The 21,840-nt window shown below is 36.7% G+C and overlaps 1 pseudogene; it reads left to right on the top strand.

Annotated features, from left to right (window-relative positions):
- The window catches only part of LOC129475365 (small ribosomal subunit protein uS2-like), a 312,706-nt pseudogene that overhangs the window by 7,603 nt on the left and 283,263 nt on the right, over positions 1 to 21,840 (top strand).

Raw genomic sequence — 21,840 nt, 5'->3', positions numbered from 1 at the left:
AAGTTTGGCCTGTAGTCACACAAGATTTTATGATAATAACAGAGATGAAAATGGACTTTTATTTTCTCCCTGTTTGGTGTTCTTGGTGGGTTTGTAGCCACTTTTCTGTTACTTTATGGTTCTCATTTCAACAGGAATGGCCAGCAAAAGTTGTTTTACTTTTCCTGTTAAGGTTCATAAACTTTTTACATTTTTGACCTGTATTAGATTAGAATTTCATTATGCATTCTTTTTAGTTGAGGTATTTTATAGTTTTCTGGAAATAGTCAATTTTGAGTTAAAAAAATTTTTATGTTACTTTAAGTGCTAGGGTACATGTGCAGAAAGCACAGGTTTGTTACGTAGGTGTACATGTGCCATGGTGGTTTGCTGCACCTTTCAACCTGTCATCTAGGTTTTAAGTTGCCCATGCATTAGGTATTTGTCCTATATTCTCCCTTTCCTTTCCCCTTACCCCCGACAGGTCCCAGTGTGTGATTTTCCCCTCCATGTGTTCATGTGTTCTCATTGTTCAACTCCCACTTATGAGTGAGAACATGCAGTGTTTGGTTTTCTGTTCCTTTGTTAGTTTGCTGAGGATGGTGGCTCCCAGCTTCATCTATGTCCCTGCAAAGGACATGAACTCATTTTTTTCTTATGGCTGCATAGTATTCCATGATGTATGTGTACCACATTTTCTTTATCTAGTCTATCATTGATGGGCATTTGGGTTGGTTCCAAGTCTTTGCTATTGTAAATAGTGCTGCAATAAACATACACGTGCATGTGTCTTTATAGTAGAATGATTTATAATTCTTTGGGTATATACCCAGTAATGGGATTGCTGGGCCAAATGGTATTTCTGGTTTTAGACCCTTGAGGAATCGCCACACTGTCTTTCACAATGGTTGAGCTAATTTACAGTCCCACCAACAGTGTAAAAGCGTTTCTATTTCTCCACATCCTCACCAGCATCTGTTGTTTCCTGGCTGTTTAGTAATCGCCATTCTAACTGGTGTGAGATGGTATCTCATTGTGGTTTTGATTTGCATTTCTAATGACCAGTGATGATGAGCTTTTTTTTCATATGTTTGTTGGCTGCATAAATGTCTTTTTTTGAGAAGTGTCTGTTCATATCCTTCACCCACTTTTTAACGGGGTTTTTTGTTTTCTTTTTGAGAGTTTGTTTAAGTTCCTTGTAGAATCTGGATATTAGATCTTTGTCAGATGGATAGATTGCAAAAATTTTTTCCCATTCTGTAGGTTGCCTGTTCACTCTGATGATAGTACAGAAGTCAAGAACTGAGGTTTGAGAACGTCTGCCTAGATTTCAGAGTATGTATGGAAATGCCTGGATGTTCAGGCAGACGTTTGCTGCAGGGGTGGGGCTCTCATGGAGAACCTCTGCTAGGGCAGTGCAGAAGGGAAACATGGGATCAGAACCCCCACACAAAGTCCCTCCTGGGGCACTGTCTAGTGGAGTTGTGAGAAGAGGGCCACCATCCTTCAGATCCCAGATTGGTAGATCCACCAAAAGATTGCACCTTTCACATGGAAAAGCCACAGACACTCAATACCAGCCTGTGAAGGCAGCCATGAAGGAGGCTGTACCCTGCAAAGCCACAGGAGTGGAGCTGCCCAAGACCATGGGAACCCACCTCTTGGATCCATGTGACCTGGATGGGAGACATGGAGTCAAAAGAGATCATTTTGAAGCTTTAAGATTTGACTGCCTTGCTGGATTTTGGACCATGCCTGGAGCCTGTATCCCCTTTGTATAGGGCCAATTTCTCCCATTTGGAATGGCTGTATTTACCCAATGCCTATACCCTCATTGTGTCTAGGAAGTAACTAACTTGCTTTTGATTTTATAGGCTTATAGGTGGAAGGGACTGGCCTTGTCTCAGATGAGACATTAGACTTTTGAGTAAATACTGAAATGATTTAAGACTTTGGGGGGCTGTTGGGAAGGCATGATTGGTTTTGAAATGTGAGGGCATGAAATTTGGGAGGGGCCAGGGGTGGAACAATATGGTTTGGTTGTGTCCCCACCCAAATTTCATCTTGAATTCTCATGGGTTGTGGGAGGGACCCAGTGGGAGGTAATTGAATCATGGGGGCAGGTCTTTCCTATGTGTTCTCATGATAATGAATAAGTCTCATGAGATCTGATGGTTTTAAAAAGGGGAGTTTCCCTGCACAAACTCTGTTCTCTTGTCTGCCGCCATGGGAAGCATGCCTTTCACCTTCCACCGTGATTGAGAGGCCTCCCCAGTCACGTGTACATCCAATAAACCTCTTTCTTTTGTAAATTGCTCAGTCTTGGGTATGTCTTTATCAGCAGTATGAAAACAAACTAATACAGCCTTGCACCTTCTGAAGCAATGGCCCGAGCTGAAGTGGTTGGGATTCAGGGCACCAAGTCCTGAGGCTACAGAGAGCAGCCAGGACCCAGGCTTGGCCCAGGAAACCATCTTTTTCTCCTAGGCCTCTGGGCCTGTGTTGGGAGGGGTTGCTGCAAAAATCTCAGGAATGCCCTGGAGACACTTTCCCCATTGTCTTGGCTATTAACATTCGGCTCCTTATTGCTTATGCAGATTTCTGCTTCTGGCTTGAATTTTTCCCCAGGAAATTGGTTTTGGTTTTTCTTTTCTATAGCATAGTCAGGCTGCAAATTGTCCAAACTTTTACGCTCTGATTCCCTTTTAAACCTAACTTCCAGTTTCAGATCATCTGTTTGTGAACACACATTACTATATGCTGTTAGGAACAGCCAAACCACATCTTGAACACTTTGCTACTTAGAAATTTCTTCTGCCAGTTACCCTAAATTATCTCTCTCAAGTTAAAAGTTCCACAGATCTCTAGGACTGGGGCAAAATTCGACCAGTCTCTTTGCTAAAGCATAGCAAGAGAGACCTTTACTCCAGTTCCCAGCAAGTTTCTCATCTCCATCTGAGACCACCTCAGCCTTGGCCTCACTGTCCGTATCACTATCAGCATTTTGGTCACAACCATTCAACAAGTCTCTAGGAAGTTCCAAACTTTCCCACATATTCCTGTCTTCTTCTGAGCCCCCCAAATTGTTCCAACCTCTGCCTGTTACCCACTTCCAAAGTCACTTCCACATTTTCAGGAATCTTTATAGCAATACCCCACTTCTCTTGGTACCAATTTTCTGTAGAAGTCAGTTTTCATACTGCTATGAAGAACTACCTGAGACTGGGTAATTTACATAGAAAAATGGTTTAATTGACTCACAGTTCTGCATGGCTGAGGAGTCCCCAGGAAACTTAAAATCATGGCAGAAGGCAAAGGAGAAGCAAGGCATGTCTTACATGGAGGCAGGAGAGAGAGAGAGAAGGGAGAAGAGCCCCTTATAAAGCCATCGGATTTCATGAGAATTCACTCACTATCACGAGGATAGCGTGAGGAAAATCTGTTCCCATGTTCTAATTTCCTCCCACCAGGTCCCTCCTCTGACATGTGGGGATTACAATTCAAGATGAGATTTGGGTGGGACACAGAGTCAAACCATATCACCCTCCCAAGACTGAACCAAGATGAAACTAAATCCCTGAATAGACCAATAGTGAGTTCTGAAATTGACACAGTAAAAAATAGCCTATGAACCAAAAAAAGATCAGGACCAGACGGATTCACAGCTGAATTCTACCAAAGGTTTGAAGAAGAGCTGTTACCATTCCTACTGAAAATTTCTATTCCAAAAAACTGAAAAGGAGGGACTCCTTGCTAACTTATTCTATGAGGCCAGCATCATCCTCCTACCAAAACCTGGCAGAGATACAACAACAACAACAACAAAAAACCTTCAGGCCAATATTTTTGATGAACATGATACAGAAATCCTCAACAAAATACTGGCAAACTGAATCCAGCAGCACATCAAAAAGTTTATGCACCATGATCAAGTAACCTTCATCTCCAGGATGAGGATGCAAGGCTGGTTCAGCATACACAAATCAATAAATGTGATTTGTTACATAAACAGAACTGAAGACAAAAGCTACATGATTATATCAATAGACACAGAACAGGTGTTTGATAAAATTCAACATCTCTTTATGTTAAAAACTCACAATAAACTAGGTATTGAAGGAACATACCTCAAAATAATAAGAGCCATATATGACAAACCCACAGTCAATATCATACTGAAGAGGCAAAAGCTGGAAGCATTTCCCTTGAAAATTGGCACAAGACGAGGATGCCCTCTCTCACCACCTGTATTCAACATAGTATTGGAGGTTCTGGCCAGGCAATCAGGCAAGAGCAAGAAAGGGCATTCAAATAGGAAGAAAGGGAGTCAAACTATCCCTGTTTACAGAAAACATGGTCCTATATCTAGAAAACCCCATAGTCTTGGCGCAAAAGCTATTTAAGCTGACAAACAACTTCAGAAAAGCCTCGGGATACAAAATCAATGTACAAAAATCACTAGCACTCCTATACACCAACGACAGTCAAGCTGAGAGCTAAATCAGGAATGCAATCCCATTCACAGGAATGCTTTTACACTGTTGGTGTGAGTTTAAATTAGTTCAACCATTGTGGGAGACAGTGTGGTGATTTCTTAAAGATCTAGAGGCAGAAATACCATTCAACCCAGCAATCCCATTACTGGGTGTATACCCAAAAGAGTATAAATTTTTCTATTATAAAGACCCATGCACTTGGGTGTTCATTGCAGCACTATTCACGATAGCAAAGACATGGAATCAACCTAAATGCCCACCAATGAGAGACTGAATAAAGAAAAAGGGGAACATATCCACCATGGAATACTGTGCAGTGATAAAAATAAATGAGATTATGTCCTTTACAGAGGCATGGATGGAGCTGAAGGCCATTATCCTTAGCAAACTAACTCAGGAACAGAAAACTGAATACCGCATGTTCTCACAAGTGGGAGCTAAATGGTAAGAACACATGGATACATGCAGGGGAACGATACACACTGGGGCCTATTGGGGGAGGTGGGCAATGGAGGGAGGGAGAACATCAGGAAGAATAGCTAATTGATGCTGGGCTTAATACCTCGGTGATGGGACGATGTGTGCAGCAAATCATCATGGCACACATTTACCTATTTAACAAACCTGTACATCCTGCATATGTACCCCTGAACTTAAAGTTGGAAATAAAAAAAAAATCAGTAGCATTTCTATATGGCAACAGTGAACAATGCGATAAAGAAATAAAAAAAGTAATTCCATTTATAATAGCCACACATAAAATTAAATACTTAGGAATTAACCACAGAAGTGAAAGATTTCTATAATGAAAAATATAAAACACTGATGAAGTAATTTGAAGAGGACTCCCCAAAATGGAAAAATATTTCATGTTCATGGGTTGGAAGAATCAATATTGTTAAAATGTCCCTATTACCCAAAGCAGTCAATCTACAGATTCAATGCAATTCTTATCAAAATACCAATGACATTCTTCATAGAAACAGAAAAAAGAATCCTAAAATTTATATGGAACCATAAAAGACCCAGAATAGCCAAAGCTATCCTGAGCAAAAAGAACAAAACTGGATGAATCACATTACCTGACTTCAATTTATGCTACAGAGCTATAGTAACCAAAACAGCATGGTACTGGCATAAAAACAGACACAAAGTCCAATGGAACAGAATATGGAACTCAGAAACAAATCCACACACATAGTGAACTCATTTTTGACAAAGATGACAAGAATATACACTGGAGAAAAGACAGTCCCTTCAATAAATGGTGCTGAGAAAACAATATTTATATGCAGAAGAATGAAACTTGACCCCCATCTCTTGCCATATACAAAAATCAAAATCGATTAAACACTTAAATATGAGACCTCAAACTATGAAACTACTGCAAGAAAACACTGGGGAAAATCTCCAGGAGATTGGTCTGGGCAAAGATTTCTTGAGCAATAGTCCACAAGTACAGGCAACCAATGCGCAAAATGGACAAATGGGATCACATGAAGTTAAAAAGCTACAGTACAGTAAAGGAAACAACAATGTGAAAAAGAAAAACCACAGAATGAAAGAAGATATTTGCAAACTATCCCTCTGACAAGGGATTAATAATTAAAATATATAAGGAGCTCAGACAACCCTATAGGAAAAAAATCTAATAACCTGATAAAAAAAACCACAGAAGATTTGAATAGACATTTCTTAAAAGAAGATACACAAATGGCAAACAGACATATGAAAAGGCGCTCAACATCATTGATCATAAGAGAAATGCAAATCAAAACTACAGTGAGATATCATCTCACGCCAGTTCAAATGGCTTATATCCAAAAGACAGGCAATGACAAATGCTGGCGAGGATGTGGAGAAAAAGGAACCGTTGTACACTGTTAGTGGGAATGAAAGTCAGTATAACCACTATGGAGAACAGTTTGGAGGATCTTCAAGAAACTAAAAATTGAGCTACCATAAATCCAGCAATCCTACTGCTGGGTATATACCCCAAAGAAAGGAAATCACTATTTTGAAGAGAGATCTACACTCCCATGTTTGTTGCATCACTGTTTACAATACCCAAGATTTGTAAGTAACCTAAATGTCCATCAACAGATTAATGGATAAAGAAAATGTTGTACATATACACAATGGGTTAATATTCAGCCATGAAAAGAATTAGATCCAGTCATTTGCAACAACATGGATGGAACTGGAGTTCGTCATGTTAAGTGAAATAAGCCAGACACAGAAGGGCAAAACACTGCATGTTCTCACTTATTTGTAGGATCTAAAACTTAAATCAATCGAACTCATGAACACAGAGAGTACAAAGATAATTAACAGAGTTTGGGTAGGCATTGGGGAGGAGATGGGATGGCTAATGGGTACAAAAACAGTAGAAAGAATGAATAAGACCTACTATTTGATAGCACAATAGGGTGAATATAGTCAATAATAATTATATATTTTTAAATAAAATAATGTAATTGTTTGTAACTCAAAGAATAAATGCTTGAGGGGATGGATACCCATTCTCCATGATGTGCTTATTTCACATAACGTGCTTGGATCAAAGCAGCTCATATACACCATAAATATATATATATATCTACTACACACCCACATTTTTAAAAAAAGTAGTTAAAAATTAAAAAAATAGACACATGACACATTTCAAGTAAATTTTTATATGGTGTAAGGTAAGGATTAAGAGTATTTTTTAAATGTAGATATCCATTTTTTCAGTATAATTTCTTTAAAAGAAAAATTTTCCTCAATGAATTAACTTGGCACTTTGTTGAAAATTAGTACTATATATGTGTGGGACAATGTGTACACTCTACATTCTGTTACATTGATCTTTTTTTAATCTTTAATACTAAATTTTCTTCAAAACTTACTATAAAGATGCAATAATCAAATAGTTTAAACCTTTAGTTTTGTTCTTTTTCAAAATTTCTTTGACTATCTTAATTCCTTTGAATTTCTATAAACATTGTATAATCAGCTTGTCACTTTCTATTTTAAAAAAACGTGCTGAGATTTTCATTGTGATTACATTGAATCTACAGATTTATTTCAGTAGGACTTATGTCTTAACAAAATTGTGCCATCCTCTCATGGACTCAGTATTTATAGCATCTCCATTTATTGAGGTTTTCTTTATATCAGCGGGAGTTTGTAGTTTTCAGTGTTTCCAAACTTAGGGGGAAGCATTCAGTTTTCCACTATCTAATATGATATTAGCTGTAGGAGTTTATAAATGCCCCTTATCAAGTTGAGGAAAGTCTCCTTTGTTTCTAATTTGCTAAGAGTTTCTATTATCAATGGATATTTTATTAAATATGTTCTTTTTGGCATCAGTTAACGTTATCATGTGATTTTTCTTTTTTAGACTGTTAATATGTTTGATTACATTGGTTAATTTTTCAAATATTGAGCCAGCCTTGTATTCCTTGGATAGAATCCATGTTGTTGTGATGTATTATACTTTTTATATAGTGCTGGATTCAGTCTGCTAATATTTTGTTGAAAATTTTTGTGTCTGTGTTCATGAGGGATATTGTTCTGTAATTTTATTTTTTGTGTGTGTCTCTGTCTAGTTTTGGTATCAAGATAATGCAGGCCTTGTAAAATGAGTTGGGATGTGTTTCCTGTAACCATATTTTGTGGAAGATGCTGTACTGTACTGGTATTAGTTCTCCTTTAAATGCTTATTAGAATTCACCAGAAATGGATAGCTAGACCTAGAGATTTCTTCCTTTTTGTTTTCTTTACTACAAATTCCATTTCTTTAATAGTTATAGTGCTGTTCAAGCTATCTATTTTATCATGGGTGAGTTTTGGTCATTTTCAGTTTTCTAAGAGATGGTCTTTCTGATCAAAGTTGTTACATTTTTGTATGTTGAGTTGTTTGTAATATTTTCTTACTGTCCTAATATCTGTGCATTCTGTGGTGATATCTCATTTTCTATTCCTCATATTGGTAATTCATGGCCCCCCTCTTTTTTTCTTTATAAGTTTTGCTATGGGTTTATAAATTTTATCAGTCTTTTCAAAGAAGCAGCTTATGAGTTAATTAATTTGTTCTATTGTTTATACAATTTTTGGATTTCATTGATTCTAGCTTTTATCTTGATTACTCCCTTCTTTGTTCTTGCTTAGGGTTTATTTTATTTTCCTTTTTTAGTTTTCTTAGGTGAAAACTTGGATGATTTGCTTGTGACCTTCCTTTTTTTCTAATGTAAGCACTTAATGCTATAAATTTTCTTTTAAGAACTGCTTTAGCTGCATCTCACAAATTTTGATATGTTATGCTTCATTTATATTAAGTTCAAATATTTTAAAATTTATCTTGAGATTTCCTCCTCGACCTATGTATTATTTAGCAGTGTATTAATTTTTAATTGATTGGAGATTTTAATCTATTTGTTATTGATATCTAGATTAATTACATTGTGGTAAAATAGTATACTTTATATGATTCCAGTTATTTTAAATTTGTTAACGTTTGTTTTATGACCTAGAACAGGGTCTATTTTGGTGTATTAGTCCATTCTTACACTGCTGTGAAGAAATACCCAAGACTGGGTAATTTATAAAGGAAAGTGGTTTGATTGACTCACAGTTCCACAGGGCTGGGGAGGCCTCAGGAAACTTACAATCATGGCAGAAGGGGAAACAAACATGTCCTTCTTCACATGGCAGCAGCAAGGAGAAGTGCTGAGTGAGGGAGGGGAAAAGCCCCTTGTAAAATCGTCAGATCTCATGAGAACTCACTCACTATCACAAGAACTGTATGGAAGTGAATCGTGCCCCCATGATTCAATAACTTCCCACCAGGTCCCTCCCATGACACAGGGGGATTATGGGAACTATAGTTTAAGATGAGATTTGGGTGGGGACACAGCCAAACCATATTATTCCACTGCTAGTCCCTCCCAAATCTCATGTCCTCATATTTCAAAACACAATTATGCCTTCCCAACAGTCCTTTAAAGTTTTAATTCATTCCAGAATTAACTCAAAAGTCCGAGTCCAAGATCTCATCTAAGACAAGGCAAGTCCCTTTTACCTATGAGCCTGTAAAATCAAAAGCAAGTTAGTTACTTCCTACATGCAATGGGGGTACAGGCATTGGGTAAATACAGCCATTCCAAATGGGAGAAACTGGGCCTATACAAAGGAGCTACAGGCCTCAAGCAAGTCAGAAATCCAATAGGGCAGTAATTAAAGCTTAAAGCTCCAAAATGATGTCCTTTGACTCCATGTCTCACATCCAGGTCACACTGATGCAAGAGGTGGGCCCCCACACACTTTGGAAGCTCTGCCCCTGTGGCTTTGCTGGGTACAGTCCCCCTCCTGACTGCTTTCATAGGCTGGCATTGAATGTCTGTGGCATTTCCAGGTGCATGGTGCAAGCTGTCGGTGGATCTACCATTCTGGGGTATGGAGGATGGTGGCCCTCTTCCTACTGCTCCACTAGGCAGTGCCCCAGTGAAGACGCTGTAGGGGGCTGCTTTCCATACATCCTCTGAAATCTAGGCAGATGTCCCCAAACCTCAATTCTTTACTTCTGTGCACCCTCAGGCCCAACACCACATGGAAGCTGCCAAGGCTTGGGGATTGCACCCTCTGAAGCAATGGCCTGAGCTATAGTTGGCCCTTTTTAGCTACAGCTGGAGTAGCTGGGACTCAGGGCACCAAGTCCCAAGGCTGCACACAGCAAGGGGACCCTGGACCCAGCCCAGGAAATAATTTTTTCCTCCTAGGCCCCTGGGCCTGTGATTGGAGGGGCTGCTGTGAGGGTCTCTGACATGCCTTGGAGACATTTTTTTTCATTGTCTTGGTGATTAACATTTGGCTTCTTATGACTTATGCAAATTTCTGCTGCTGGCTTGAATTTCCCTCCAGAAAAAGGAGTTTTCTTTTCTATCACATTGTCAGGCTGCAAATTTTCCAAACTTTTATGCTCCGCTTTCTCTTGAATGCTTTGCTGCTTAAATACTTCTTCTGCCAGATTCCCTACATAATCTCTCTCAATTTTAAAGTTCCACAGATCTCTAGGGTATGTGCAAAATGCCACCAGTCTCTTTGAATAGCAAGAGTGACCTTTACTCTAGTTCCAGGCAAGTTCCCTGTCTCCATCTGAGACCACCTCAGCCTGGACTTCATTGTCCATATCACTATGAAGCATTTTGGTCAAAGTCATTCAACAAGTCTCTAGGAAGTTCCAAACTTTCCCACATTTTCCTTTTTTCTTCTGAGTCCTCCAAATGGTTCCAACCTCTGCCTGTTACTCATTTCCAACATTGCTTTTACCTTTTCAGGTATCTTTACAGCAGTGCCCCACTCTCTGCAGTACCAATTTACTATATTATTCCGTTCTTATGCTGCTAATAAAGACATACCCAAGACTGGGTAATTTATAAAGGAAATTGATTTAATTGACTCACAGTTCTGCGGGGCTGGGGAGGCCTCAGGAAACTTACCATCATGGCAGAAGAGGAAGCAAACACGTCTTTCTTTACATGGTGGTAGCAAGGAGAAGTGCCAAGCAAAGTGGGAAAGGCACTTATAAAACCATCAGATCTCATGAGAACTCACTCGCTATCATGAGAACAGCATGGAGGTAATTGCCCCCATGATTCAATTACCTCCCACTGGGTCCCTCCCATGACATGTGGGAATTGTGGGAATTACAATTAAAGATGAGATTTGGGTGGAGCCAAACCATATCATTTGGTTAATGTCCCATGTGTCTTTTGAATAAATATGTATTCTGTTGTTGTAGGTTGACTGTTGTATAAATGTTAATTAGATTCAGTTGTTTGATTGTGTTATTCAGTTCTTTTCTATTATTGCTGATTTTATGTCTACCACTTCTGTCACTGAAAAAAAGGAGTGAATAATACTTCAGCTATAATTTTGTATTTGTCTATTTCTCTTTTTGGTTCTGTCTGTTTTTGCTTCACGTTCTCTGAATGTTTGTAATTAGGTGAATATGTACTTAGAATTTTTATGTCTTCTTGGTTAATTGACTCATTTGTCAATATGTAATGTCTGTTTTTAATCCTCTGATTTTGTTTTCTCTGAAGTCTACTTTTATATTAATGCATCACTTCAGCTTTATTTTGCTTTGTGCTTGTATGGCATCTTGTTATTTTCCTTTTAATATATTTATATTACATTCGAAGTAAATTTCTTCAGACAGCATATAATTGAATCATGTCTTTTTCATCCTTTCAGGCAATTTCAACCTTTTATTTGGTGTGTTTAGATCATTTACACTTTGTATAATTTTTGATATGTCTACCATTTTATTATTTGTTTTCTCTGTTCCTTCTGTCTTGTAGTCCCCTGTTTCTCATTTTCATCCCTCTTTTGGATTATTTATATAATTTTTAGCATTCCATTTTAATTTATCTGTTAAAATTCTGACTATGTCTTTGTATAATAATTTTAGTGGTTTATCTAGGATTACAAAATACACACTTAACTTTTAAGTCTATTTAATATCAATATTTTACTACTTTTATTGGAATGTAGAAACCACCATATAAGTACATTTTCCCTTCCTCCTCTACACTGTAGGCATCTTTTCTACATAACATCTGTATACATCTTCAGATCTCTTCAGAGAATGCTATATATTTTGGTTTGAACTATCAAACATGTTTTAAAGAACCGAAAAGGAGAAAAGTAGTATTTTACTCATAAAACTTGTATCTTGTATCTCGCTGGTAAAAAATCGTATCTTAATGGTGAAAATAGTTATTTACCATTTCTATTGCTCTCCTTCTTTCCTTATGTTCCTATTTTCTTTCTGGTATTATTTCCCTTTGCGTTAATAACTTACTTTAATAAGTCTTTAGAGCATACTTACTAGCAATGAATTATATTTTTCTTTCATCTAAAAATATCTTGACTTCCCCTTTATTCCTGAAGAGTAATTTTGATGGACACAAAATTCTGGTCAATTCTTTGTCAAAATTCTTGACAATTCTTTGCTTTTAGCATTTGAATATTATGGTGAAACTTACCTTTTTAATCTTGTCCCTTGGTTTTTAGTAAGCAATCATTATCTGTATGAATTGTTATTCTTGTTTATACGAGGTATCATTTCTCTGTCTACTTTCAATATTTTTTGTATTTAGTTTTTAGCAGTTTGATTATGATGTACTTGAGAAGTGTAGATTTTTGGGGGTTTCTTATGTTTGTGATGTGCTCAGCTCCTTAATTATGCAGGTTTATGTGGGAGGCAGAATAATTTTTCTCCAAAGATGCCCATACTGTTATCTCCAGAACCTGTGAAAAATACACACACACACACACACACACACACATATATATATAGTTATCTGGCATATGTAACTAAGGTTACCAATGAGCTTATTTAAGATAGGCCAGATAAGTTCAGTATAGTTACGTGAATCCTTAAAAGTAGAAGCGGAAGAAAGAAAAGTCATAGAGATATGGCAGAAGACATGTGTTATTGAGATGAGGCAGAAGGACAGGAGTCAGAGAGATTTGAAGCATGAGAGAAACTAGATTTGCATTGCTGGCTTTGACAAGAGCCATGAGCCAGGGAATGCAGCCAACTGAGGACAAGCCATGGCTGGCAATCAGCAAGAAAGTGGTGACCTCAGTAGTTCTACATGAAACTTTATTTTGCTAGAGCTAGGAAGTGGATTCTAACCCACAGCCTCTAGCTAAGAGACCAGGATGACTGACACATTCATTTTGGCCTGTGAGACTCAGCAGATAAAACAGCTGAACCACAGTGTACGTGACTTCTGACCTACATAACAGTGAGATAATAAATTTGTGTTGCTTTAAACTGCTAACCTTGTGGTAATTTGCTACAGCAGCAATAGAAAATTAATACAGTGTATACCTTTCATCAAACTTGGTTAGTTTTTGGCCATTATTTCTTCAAAAATTTTTAGCAGCACATTTTTTGTCCTTTTTATCTGGGACTTTCACGACACAGATTTGTACTTCGTGTTGTTTTTCACAGGTATTTGAAGCTTTGTTTGTTTCCAAAACATTTTTTCTCTGTTGTTTATATTGAATAATTTCCATTGATCTGTCTTCAAGTTCATTCACTCTTTTATCATCTCCATTCTGTTATTGAATCCATCCAGTGAGTTTCTTTATTTCAGTTTTTATAGTTTTCAGTTTAAAATTTTCTATTTGATTTTTCTTCATAAGTTCTTGTTTTTGGCTGATTATTTTCTGTTTTAATAGTTCTTTCAAGAGTGTGATTACTCATTTGAGCATTGTAAATGGATGCTTTCAAGCACCTGTATTTGTTTAATGTTCCTATTGTATGCTGATTGTATTTTTCCATGCAGTTAAAATTTTCATAGCTATACATATGCCAAATATTTTGGATTATATTCTGGACATTTTAGATATTAGTTTGAGACTCTACGTGTTGTTTCAGTATTATAGAGGATATTGATATTTTTTGTTTTAGCAGACAATTGACTTCCTTAGGTTCAGATTGCAAGGTCCAACTTGTTTTCTAAGGGCTGAGATTCCAATGTCAGTTCCATTTTTGATGCTATTTGAAACTTTTCCATGTGTGACACCCAATGGTCAGTCTGAAACATGGGCAGAAGTCTATTTATTAGCTGAGTTCTCAAAGTCTTCTTATGCTAACTAGGATAATATCCATCCACGTGCAGGTCAGGGCTGTGCCCAGGTGTTCTTAACAACTTTATGGGTTCTCTTTCCTAAGCTCCTCATGCTCTATTTTTCGGTACTTGCTGGTTGCCTGGTGCTTCTTTATAAATTCTTCCAGTCAGAAACCACCAATATTGTGTTGCTTCTGGGGATAAGGTGTGGGAGGACAGAAGAGAGAGAGAGAGAGAGAGAAGGAAAAAAAGCAATGGAGTTTGGTCTCATCCTCTTGATTTCTTAGCTCCCCACCTAATGGAGAGGATGTTTTTCTTGCCATTGTCACTACGGGACTACTTGAAAGCTTGGATGGGAGAGAACAGAGAAAATGAAGAGAAAAAAATTCCTAGTGGTTTTCTCCACTTTCTTTGAGGTTTGCCAGTTCTCTTTCCTATTCCTTGAGTCAGGTTTCTCCTGGATGTCTCTCTGTTTGCACCATAGTACTCACTAATGTGTTTCAGACTTCATTGAGTTGAGGATCGAAATACTGGAACAAAACAATTGGTAAAATCACCACTGGTTTTGTTTTACTTAGAATTCTGGTATCTTCCAATCTGTTGTAATTTAATTTTCTCTCTTCAAATGGCTGGTCCATGAATTCTCTCTGGGTTTATATTTGTAATCAGTTGGACAGAAAGAGTGGCATGTATTTATTTAATGTTACTTGGAATGAGTTACTTATTATCCCTTTAAATATCTGTGGAATATGTTGTGATGTTCCCTTCTCGATTCCTGATATTGGTAATTTGTGCCTTCCCACTCTTTTTTCTTGCTGAAGCTAGTAGAAGTATATCAATTTTATTGCTTCTTTCAAAGAACCAGATTTTGGTATAATTGATTTTTCTCTACTTTTTTCTGTATCCTCTTTCATTAATTTCCTATCTTTATTATTTCTTTAGTTTGTATATTTTGGTTTAATTGACTCTTCTATTTGTCCTTTTCTTCTTTATTTCCTTTTACCTTCTCCTGACTTTTTTTTGGATTGTGCATTTTTAAAACATTTTATTCCATGCACTCTTCTTCTCTTATTAGCTAATGTCTTTGACATATTTTTCAGTAATTTCCTGAGTCTTTAAAATATGCATTTTATGATCTCACAGTATACCTTTTCAAATAATCTTATATTGTTATATGTATAGCATAATAACCTACAAGGGTATACTTCTATTTTCCTCCAATATTTTATGCTCTTGTTTTATACATTTTACTTTTATATATGTTACAACCTTCACAATATTATCATTACTTTTTTGCTTTTACAGTTAATTAATAAAGAGATTTAAAATGATAAAAATATATTTTATGTTTATCCATATTACCATTTCTGGCACTCTTCAGTGTTTGAGTGGATACACATTACTATTTAATATAATTTTCCTCTGGCTGAAGAATTTCCTTTAATATGTCCTTTACTGCAAGTTTTTTTTCAACTTCTGCTATTCTGAAAAAAAAAATCATCTGGCTTTTTTTGAAACCTATCATTTCTGAGGTTAGAATTCTAGGTTGACACTTTTTTTGTTGTTTTCTTTCAGTGTTTTGGGAATGTGTCTCTATTATGTTATGGCTTCCATGGTTTCTGAATAGAAGTGTGATGTAATTGTTATCTCTGCTATGCTATATGTAATGTGTTCCTTTCCTCTGCCTTCATTTTGGATTTTTTAAATTATCACTGGTTTTCAGCAATTTGATTATGTTGTGCCTTGAGGTTTTCTTTACATTTCTTCTGCTTGGGATTTTTTGAGTTTCTTGGTTTATTACACTTATAATTTTCATCAAATTTGAAAATATTTTTGCCACTACTTTCTCAAATTTTTTTTGTCCCTTCTCTCATTTTCCTGGGACTCCAGTTACACTTACGTTAGACTGCTTGACATTGTCACACAAGACTCTGATGATCTGTGTATCTTTTTAGACTTTTTTCTCTTTGTTCTTTATTTTCTGTAGTTTCTATTGCCATGTCTTCAAGTTCACTGATCATTTCTTCTGCTATATCTTATTTTATGTACAATCAAGTCTATTATCTTTTTAATTTCCATTTGGCTTTTTAATACTTTCTATTTTTCTCCTTCTTACATTCACAATTTCCTTGACCTTTTTGAAAACATGAAAAATATTTATATTATCATTTAAAAAATCTTGTATGCTAATTTCACAATGTCTGTCAATTATGGATATTATTCTATCAATTGATATTTTTCTCTTGGTCATGGGTCATATTTCCATGCTTTTTTGTAAGCTTGGCAATTTTTGATTGTATGCCAGACCTTGTGAACTTTATATTGCTGAGTGCTACACTTTGTTTTCTTTTTTTTTAAAAAAATGTTTTGGAATTTGTTCTGCCATACATTCATGTTACTTCTGAGCTTTGCTTTTAAGCTTTAGTAGTGTGCTTAATGGACTAATTTACAATACTAAGGCAATAGCTTTCTAAAGACTTTAACCTGTAATCTATATATTACAAGATCTCTCTATTCTTGCTGGTGGAAATGTGAATTATTACCTTTTCTGTGTGGACTCCAACAATTTTTTAGTCTGTTGATTTCCATGGTTCTTGGTAGTGAATTGGGACGTAGCTTCTTGTATTCCTATTCAAATGTTATGTGCTAGATAGCATTCATCAATTAGCTATTACATATTTTCCTTATCATTAGTATTCTCACAATGTGTCCCTATAAGTAGCATTCTCACTTGGTTGACCAATAAAGAATGAGTGATGATGGGTGATGGTGAATTCCTGACTTTTACAGCCACTCCCCTCCCTATGGCATTTCTGGGATAGGATCAGAACATGGGAAAATACAGTCAATTTTCATTTATGATAGTTATGTTTTCTAATGTTACTGCAAATACAGAGTTAGTGAATACTGAGTCATTGCCTCTAGGAGGAATACAGGGTTAGTTCCTTACGGCCTTTGACCACAGAATTTTTGTCAGTGGATCAAAATGTAACCTGGTTATATGTATTTGTGTTTAGAAACGCTTTATTTAATATATATTGTTGATTCACCAACATTGAACTCATGGTCAATAGTACTATAATGACTATTATGCATGCCTGAATAAAGCTTATCTGATATATGTATTTCCTCCATAAGGCACATCACAGCCTTCTTGAGGTTAGAAACACTAGGCAGCACTTTAATACTACACTTGGGCGTCATTTAAAACAGTAAAATCACCAAGGAAAAGCAAAAAGAAAAAAAAAAAGAAAATTGTGACATTAAATATACCATGAACTGGATACTTGTTTATAGTATGAGCACCAAAACAAGAAGGCAGGTGCCATTTTGTTTAAACACCATAGGGAACATGCCTGGGTGTGATGCAAATTTTTCAGTGTTTTGTGCATGCATGTGTCTGTGAATAACTGCAAAATCTCCACGAATATTGATTTTGGGGTTACAAATAAATTTTAGCAAGTAGGCAAATTCACAAATATGGAATCCATGAATAATGACTGTCAATGGTACTGATGTGTGACTTGTTTCTTTCCACTTATCTATTCTCACTTAGTAAAACTTAAAGGCCATGCTTTCTGAAGGTTGACACGCTCCCAACCCAAGGGCCTTCTTTACAAGGCCTAACTAAACTCAAGAACTATATTCATCATAGAAAACTGAAACGATCAGGGCCCATCCTAATGAAACAGGGCCTGGGGGCTCTTACTTTAGAATTTCATAGTACCCTACCTATTTTGTAACACAGGCAGCTGCTTTTGGTATTGACTTGGTGGACCCACCCTCCCCAAGTCTGTTTTGACTGAAGAAATATCCCACCTGGTATCTAAATATACTTCACATCCTTTTGACCCAATTATACATTTTATTGTCTGTAATCAACCATTTTTAGCGTCTAAATAAAGTGATTTTGTTTGTATGTGCTATTAGGAAGTGTATGCACTCATCAGGCTACTATTTTTTTCAATTAACTAGTTAATTTTACCCTACAAAGGCTGCTAGACCCTCATCTTGTGAGATGCTTTAGGTTTAAGAAAATAGTTGTGTTTACAGTCTGTGTTTTAAGAAGATCACTTTAAAATTTTCTTTTTGGCTTTTTGTGGCTGTGTTATCTGTCTGTCATGTCACATTAGATTTTTTCAAGGATTATGTCATGCATGACACTGTGAAGAGACTCAGTCCATCATGAAAATAAAGCCCTCGCATGAGGAAATGGGGGAATAAAAGGTGCACCTTGTTTTTTAAAAAAAGCAGGTCAAAAAAGTAAAAACCATTATTGGAAGATAAATTCTGAGTCCAAGAAGCAAAGGCCAGGGAGGGCAGCCTTGACATTGTTTTCAGCTTGTTTTGAGGAGACTCGTCCAGAGAGGCCAAGGGGGAGATTATTTCTATAAAAAAGATACATTTGAGCTTATCTTCTTTTATCCTTTTGCACATGGAAGGGAAAACTTGGACTGCTTCATTTAAACAGAGCTTGCTCCCTTCTGAGTGTAAGAGTTCCTGGCACCTGAAGCCAAAGCCCCTCAGTGGGCCAGATTTCAGGGTCCTGCATAGGAGCTGACTTCAAAGTGCCCTGAAGAAAGTTAAAGCAGCACAGTGTGATAATGTCCAAAGGCCTGAGGAAAACTTTGTGGAAAGTTATTTCTTGTGTGCATGTTTCCCCCTGACATGTATAAACAATAATAATAATAATAAATATATTTTGGAATTCAACTTGATGTGCCACTGTTTCTCTTCTCCCTGTCTTGTGTCCTCTGAATGCAATATAATTTATATATACACATGCATTTCTCTCCCTTCTCTTTTACCTGCAATATCGGTGACATACTTTTGAGTTTCTGTACCTGGATGTCCTTTTCTCTGGTTCTCTCCTTGATCCCTTAGAGTTCACTTTTGACTTTCCTTCCTCATGAAACTTCTTCCATAGGCTTAAAAAAAAGTCTTTCTGTTGTCCATGTTAAGAGAGTGCTTTTCTGTGCTAATCCTATTTGATAGTCTGCTGCCCCAGACATCAACTGTCCCTCCTCTGGGTTCTCTGAGTTCATGCTCTCTCAAGGGAGGGCCTGTCTATCAGTGTCTTCTTCTTTCAGCTGCTCCCTTGAAATGCTTCAGGTCATCCCTCCCTCGCCTTGGCTTTATTCTGAACGTTTTAAGGCTCTCTCCTTTAATATCATTAACATCTCTCTCTCTCTTTCACTGACTTCTTCCCTTTTTCCTATAAACAAGCTCAGTTCTACAAGCCGTTTAAAACTGTAATCATAAAAACTCTGATCTAAAAGAACCCTTAATTTATCTTATGTTTTTCTTACTAGCAACTGTCTAGTTTTTTCCTTCTTTTACCACCAGATTTTTCAAAAGAATAACTTATTCTTGTTACTATGATTTCCTTTACCCACAGTCTATCTTTTGTCCGCACCGCTCTAAATAAAGTATTCTATTCAAGGCTCCTAGTGACTTTAAAATCATCACATATAGTGGCCTGTCCAAGTCTTTCTCTTCTTCCTCACTCCTCCAACTTTGCCGTGGGCAAATCAACCTTCCTTGGGGAATGATTTACAGAGGTGTAAAATAAAAAGTGAAAGTTACCCAACCTTGTGCTGGATCCCTCATTTCTATCCCAAGAAGCAGTAACTGAAACAATTTATTGTATATCCTTCCTGAAATGTTCTGTGCATAATCAAACATCTGTTTATACAAACAGGGTCACATTATGTATAATATGTTCCATAGATTTCTTTTTCCACTTAAAAATAAGTCCTGTAGAGTATTCCATATTGATAAACAGATTTATCTCTTTAAAAAAAATGACTGAGCGGTGATCTCTTGTAAGGATGAATCATAGCTCATTGAACTGATTTCCCATCAATGGAGATTCAGGTTGTATCCAAATTATTGCTATCACAGTGTTGCAGTGAACATGCTTATACAAGCAAATGCATTTGGATTTGATTGCTTGTGTGAATATATCCATAGTATAAATTTCTAGGTTTGGAAATGCTATTAAGTTCTCTCTCTCTTTTTAAACATGGACAGTTTAATAATGTAGCAAATACCCATGTAATCTCCATCAGATTATGAAATAGAATATTTGCCTACCTTCTATTTCTTTTCCCTACATCCTCCTCCCTGCCCATACTCCAAGTAATTACTAATTTGAAATTTGTATTAATAATCCTCTTGCTTTTTAAAAAAACATTTTCACACAAGTCCTCCATTTTAGAAGTATTTTCTCTGTTGGTTTTCTATCATCCTGGATCTGTTTTTACCTTGCTTATCCTTCTTCTTTTGTTTTCCTTCCTGATTTCTTCCCACATCTTCAGTGTGCTTGTTCTCTGAGCTTTAGTCCTCTGCTTTTTGTTCATCTCAATTTCCACTCAGTGGTCTTATGCCTTTGTTATATTTTTTATTTCCATATTCATGTGGATGACTCCTAGACCTGTATTTCTGTCTCTAACCTCTTTCCTGAGCTCCAGTTTACCACCTTCAACATTTTTACTTGAATATTTTGCTATAGCACCTTAAATTATACTGGAGTCAAATAGCTTTTAGTGGGTATGTTTTTTATTCCAGACCCTATGCTAGGTACTTAAGATTCAGAGAAGAATAAGACATGGTTCTGCATTTTAGTAGGACAAACAGATATAAAAACCTGCATAACAGTTGACGTGAACTTACTGTATTCGCTTAGACTATCTCTGACTCCAAAATTTCCTACATCCTTAATAACACCATCATTTTCTTCCTCACCAAGGTTAATCTAGTTGTCTTGGCATTTCTTTTCCCTGAGCTGTCTTCTTCCTTTGTTCTTTTCCTTCTTGCTCCACATAAGAGTTCAGTCACCACACTGTGCAAATTCTTTACTCTTGTATATAACCCTTTCTCTTTTTTCCCCTTTAATACCACTCTTCAGGGTCTTATCTCTTCATACTGGGGCTGTTACAAAATTTTTTTTTTTGACCTCAAATTCATTCTGTAAGATGTACACTGCTTCAGGTTTCTCATGTCCAGCTCTCAATGTTGTTGTTCCTCATCCACTCAAATACCTTTAATAGCAGTAAGCTACCTGTTAAATAAGGTCCAAATTTCATATTCTCATATTTAGAGCCACCTATAGTCTGACCCCAAGCTCTCTCTTGAACTCCCTCTCCTCTCACTGATTTCTTTTGTGAGGGTTTGGAAACTCAAGTGCCCATAAACATCAGGCAGGTAACGCAAATCGGTGAGTCTGGTTTTGTGAGTACTGTGGCAACCTGGGAAGCAAATTTTCCATTTGAAGTATATAGCTTGTGGCTAAACTTAAGCTGATTGTTGCCATGTGGGGATTGCAAGCCCAGTGTTGCCAGAGTTTTTCATTTTTGAAAGAGAAATTAGAAATCCAGATTTTTATATAAAATCTTATCATTTTTAGATGGTACTAACCCCTTTAAAAAGCTGTATGGCTAAAAGAACACATGGTTGAGGGTTGCCAGCTTATGCCTTCTTCCCTATGTAAACTCTAGCTAGGCTGATAAGCCATTTGAATTCTCACCTCTGTTCTTCCTTCCTAGGATGCCTTTAACCATTATTTAAGCTTAGAATTGGCTAAATCCTAGATATTTTGGGAACTTTTCTCTGGCCATATTACCTTTTTTTTATATTCCTTCTTTGTATATCTTTATGAATTTGGATACTTCATGAATAATCTATTCATGAATAATAGATTCATGAATCTATTAGGGGTTTTGTGATTGTTG

Source organism: Symphalangus syndactylus, chromosome X (genome assembly GCF_028878055.3).
Source record: "Symphalangus syndactylus isolate Jambi chromosome X, NHGRI_mSymSyn1-v2.1_pri, whole genome shotgun sequence".
NCBI lineage: Eukaryota > Metazoa > Chordata > Mammalia > Primates > Hylobatidae > Symphalangus > Symphalangus syndactylus.
This window is presented reverse-complemented; position numbering and strand designations above follow the sequence as displayed.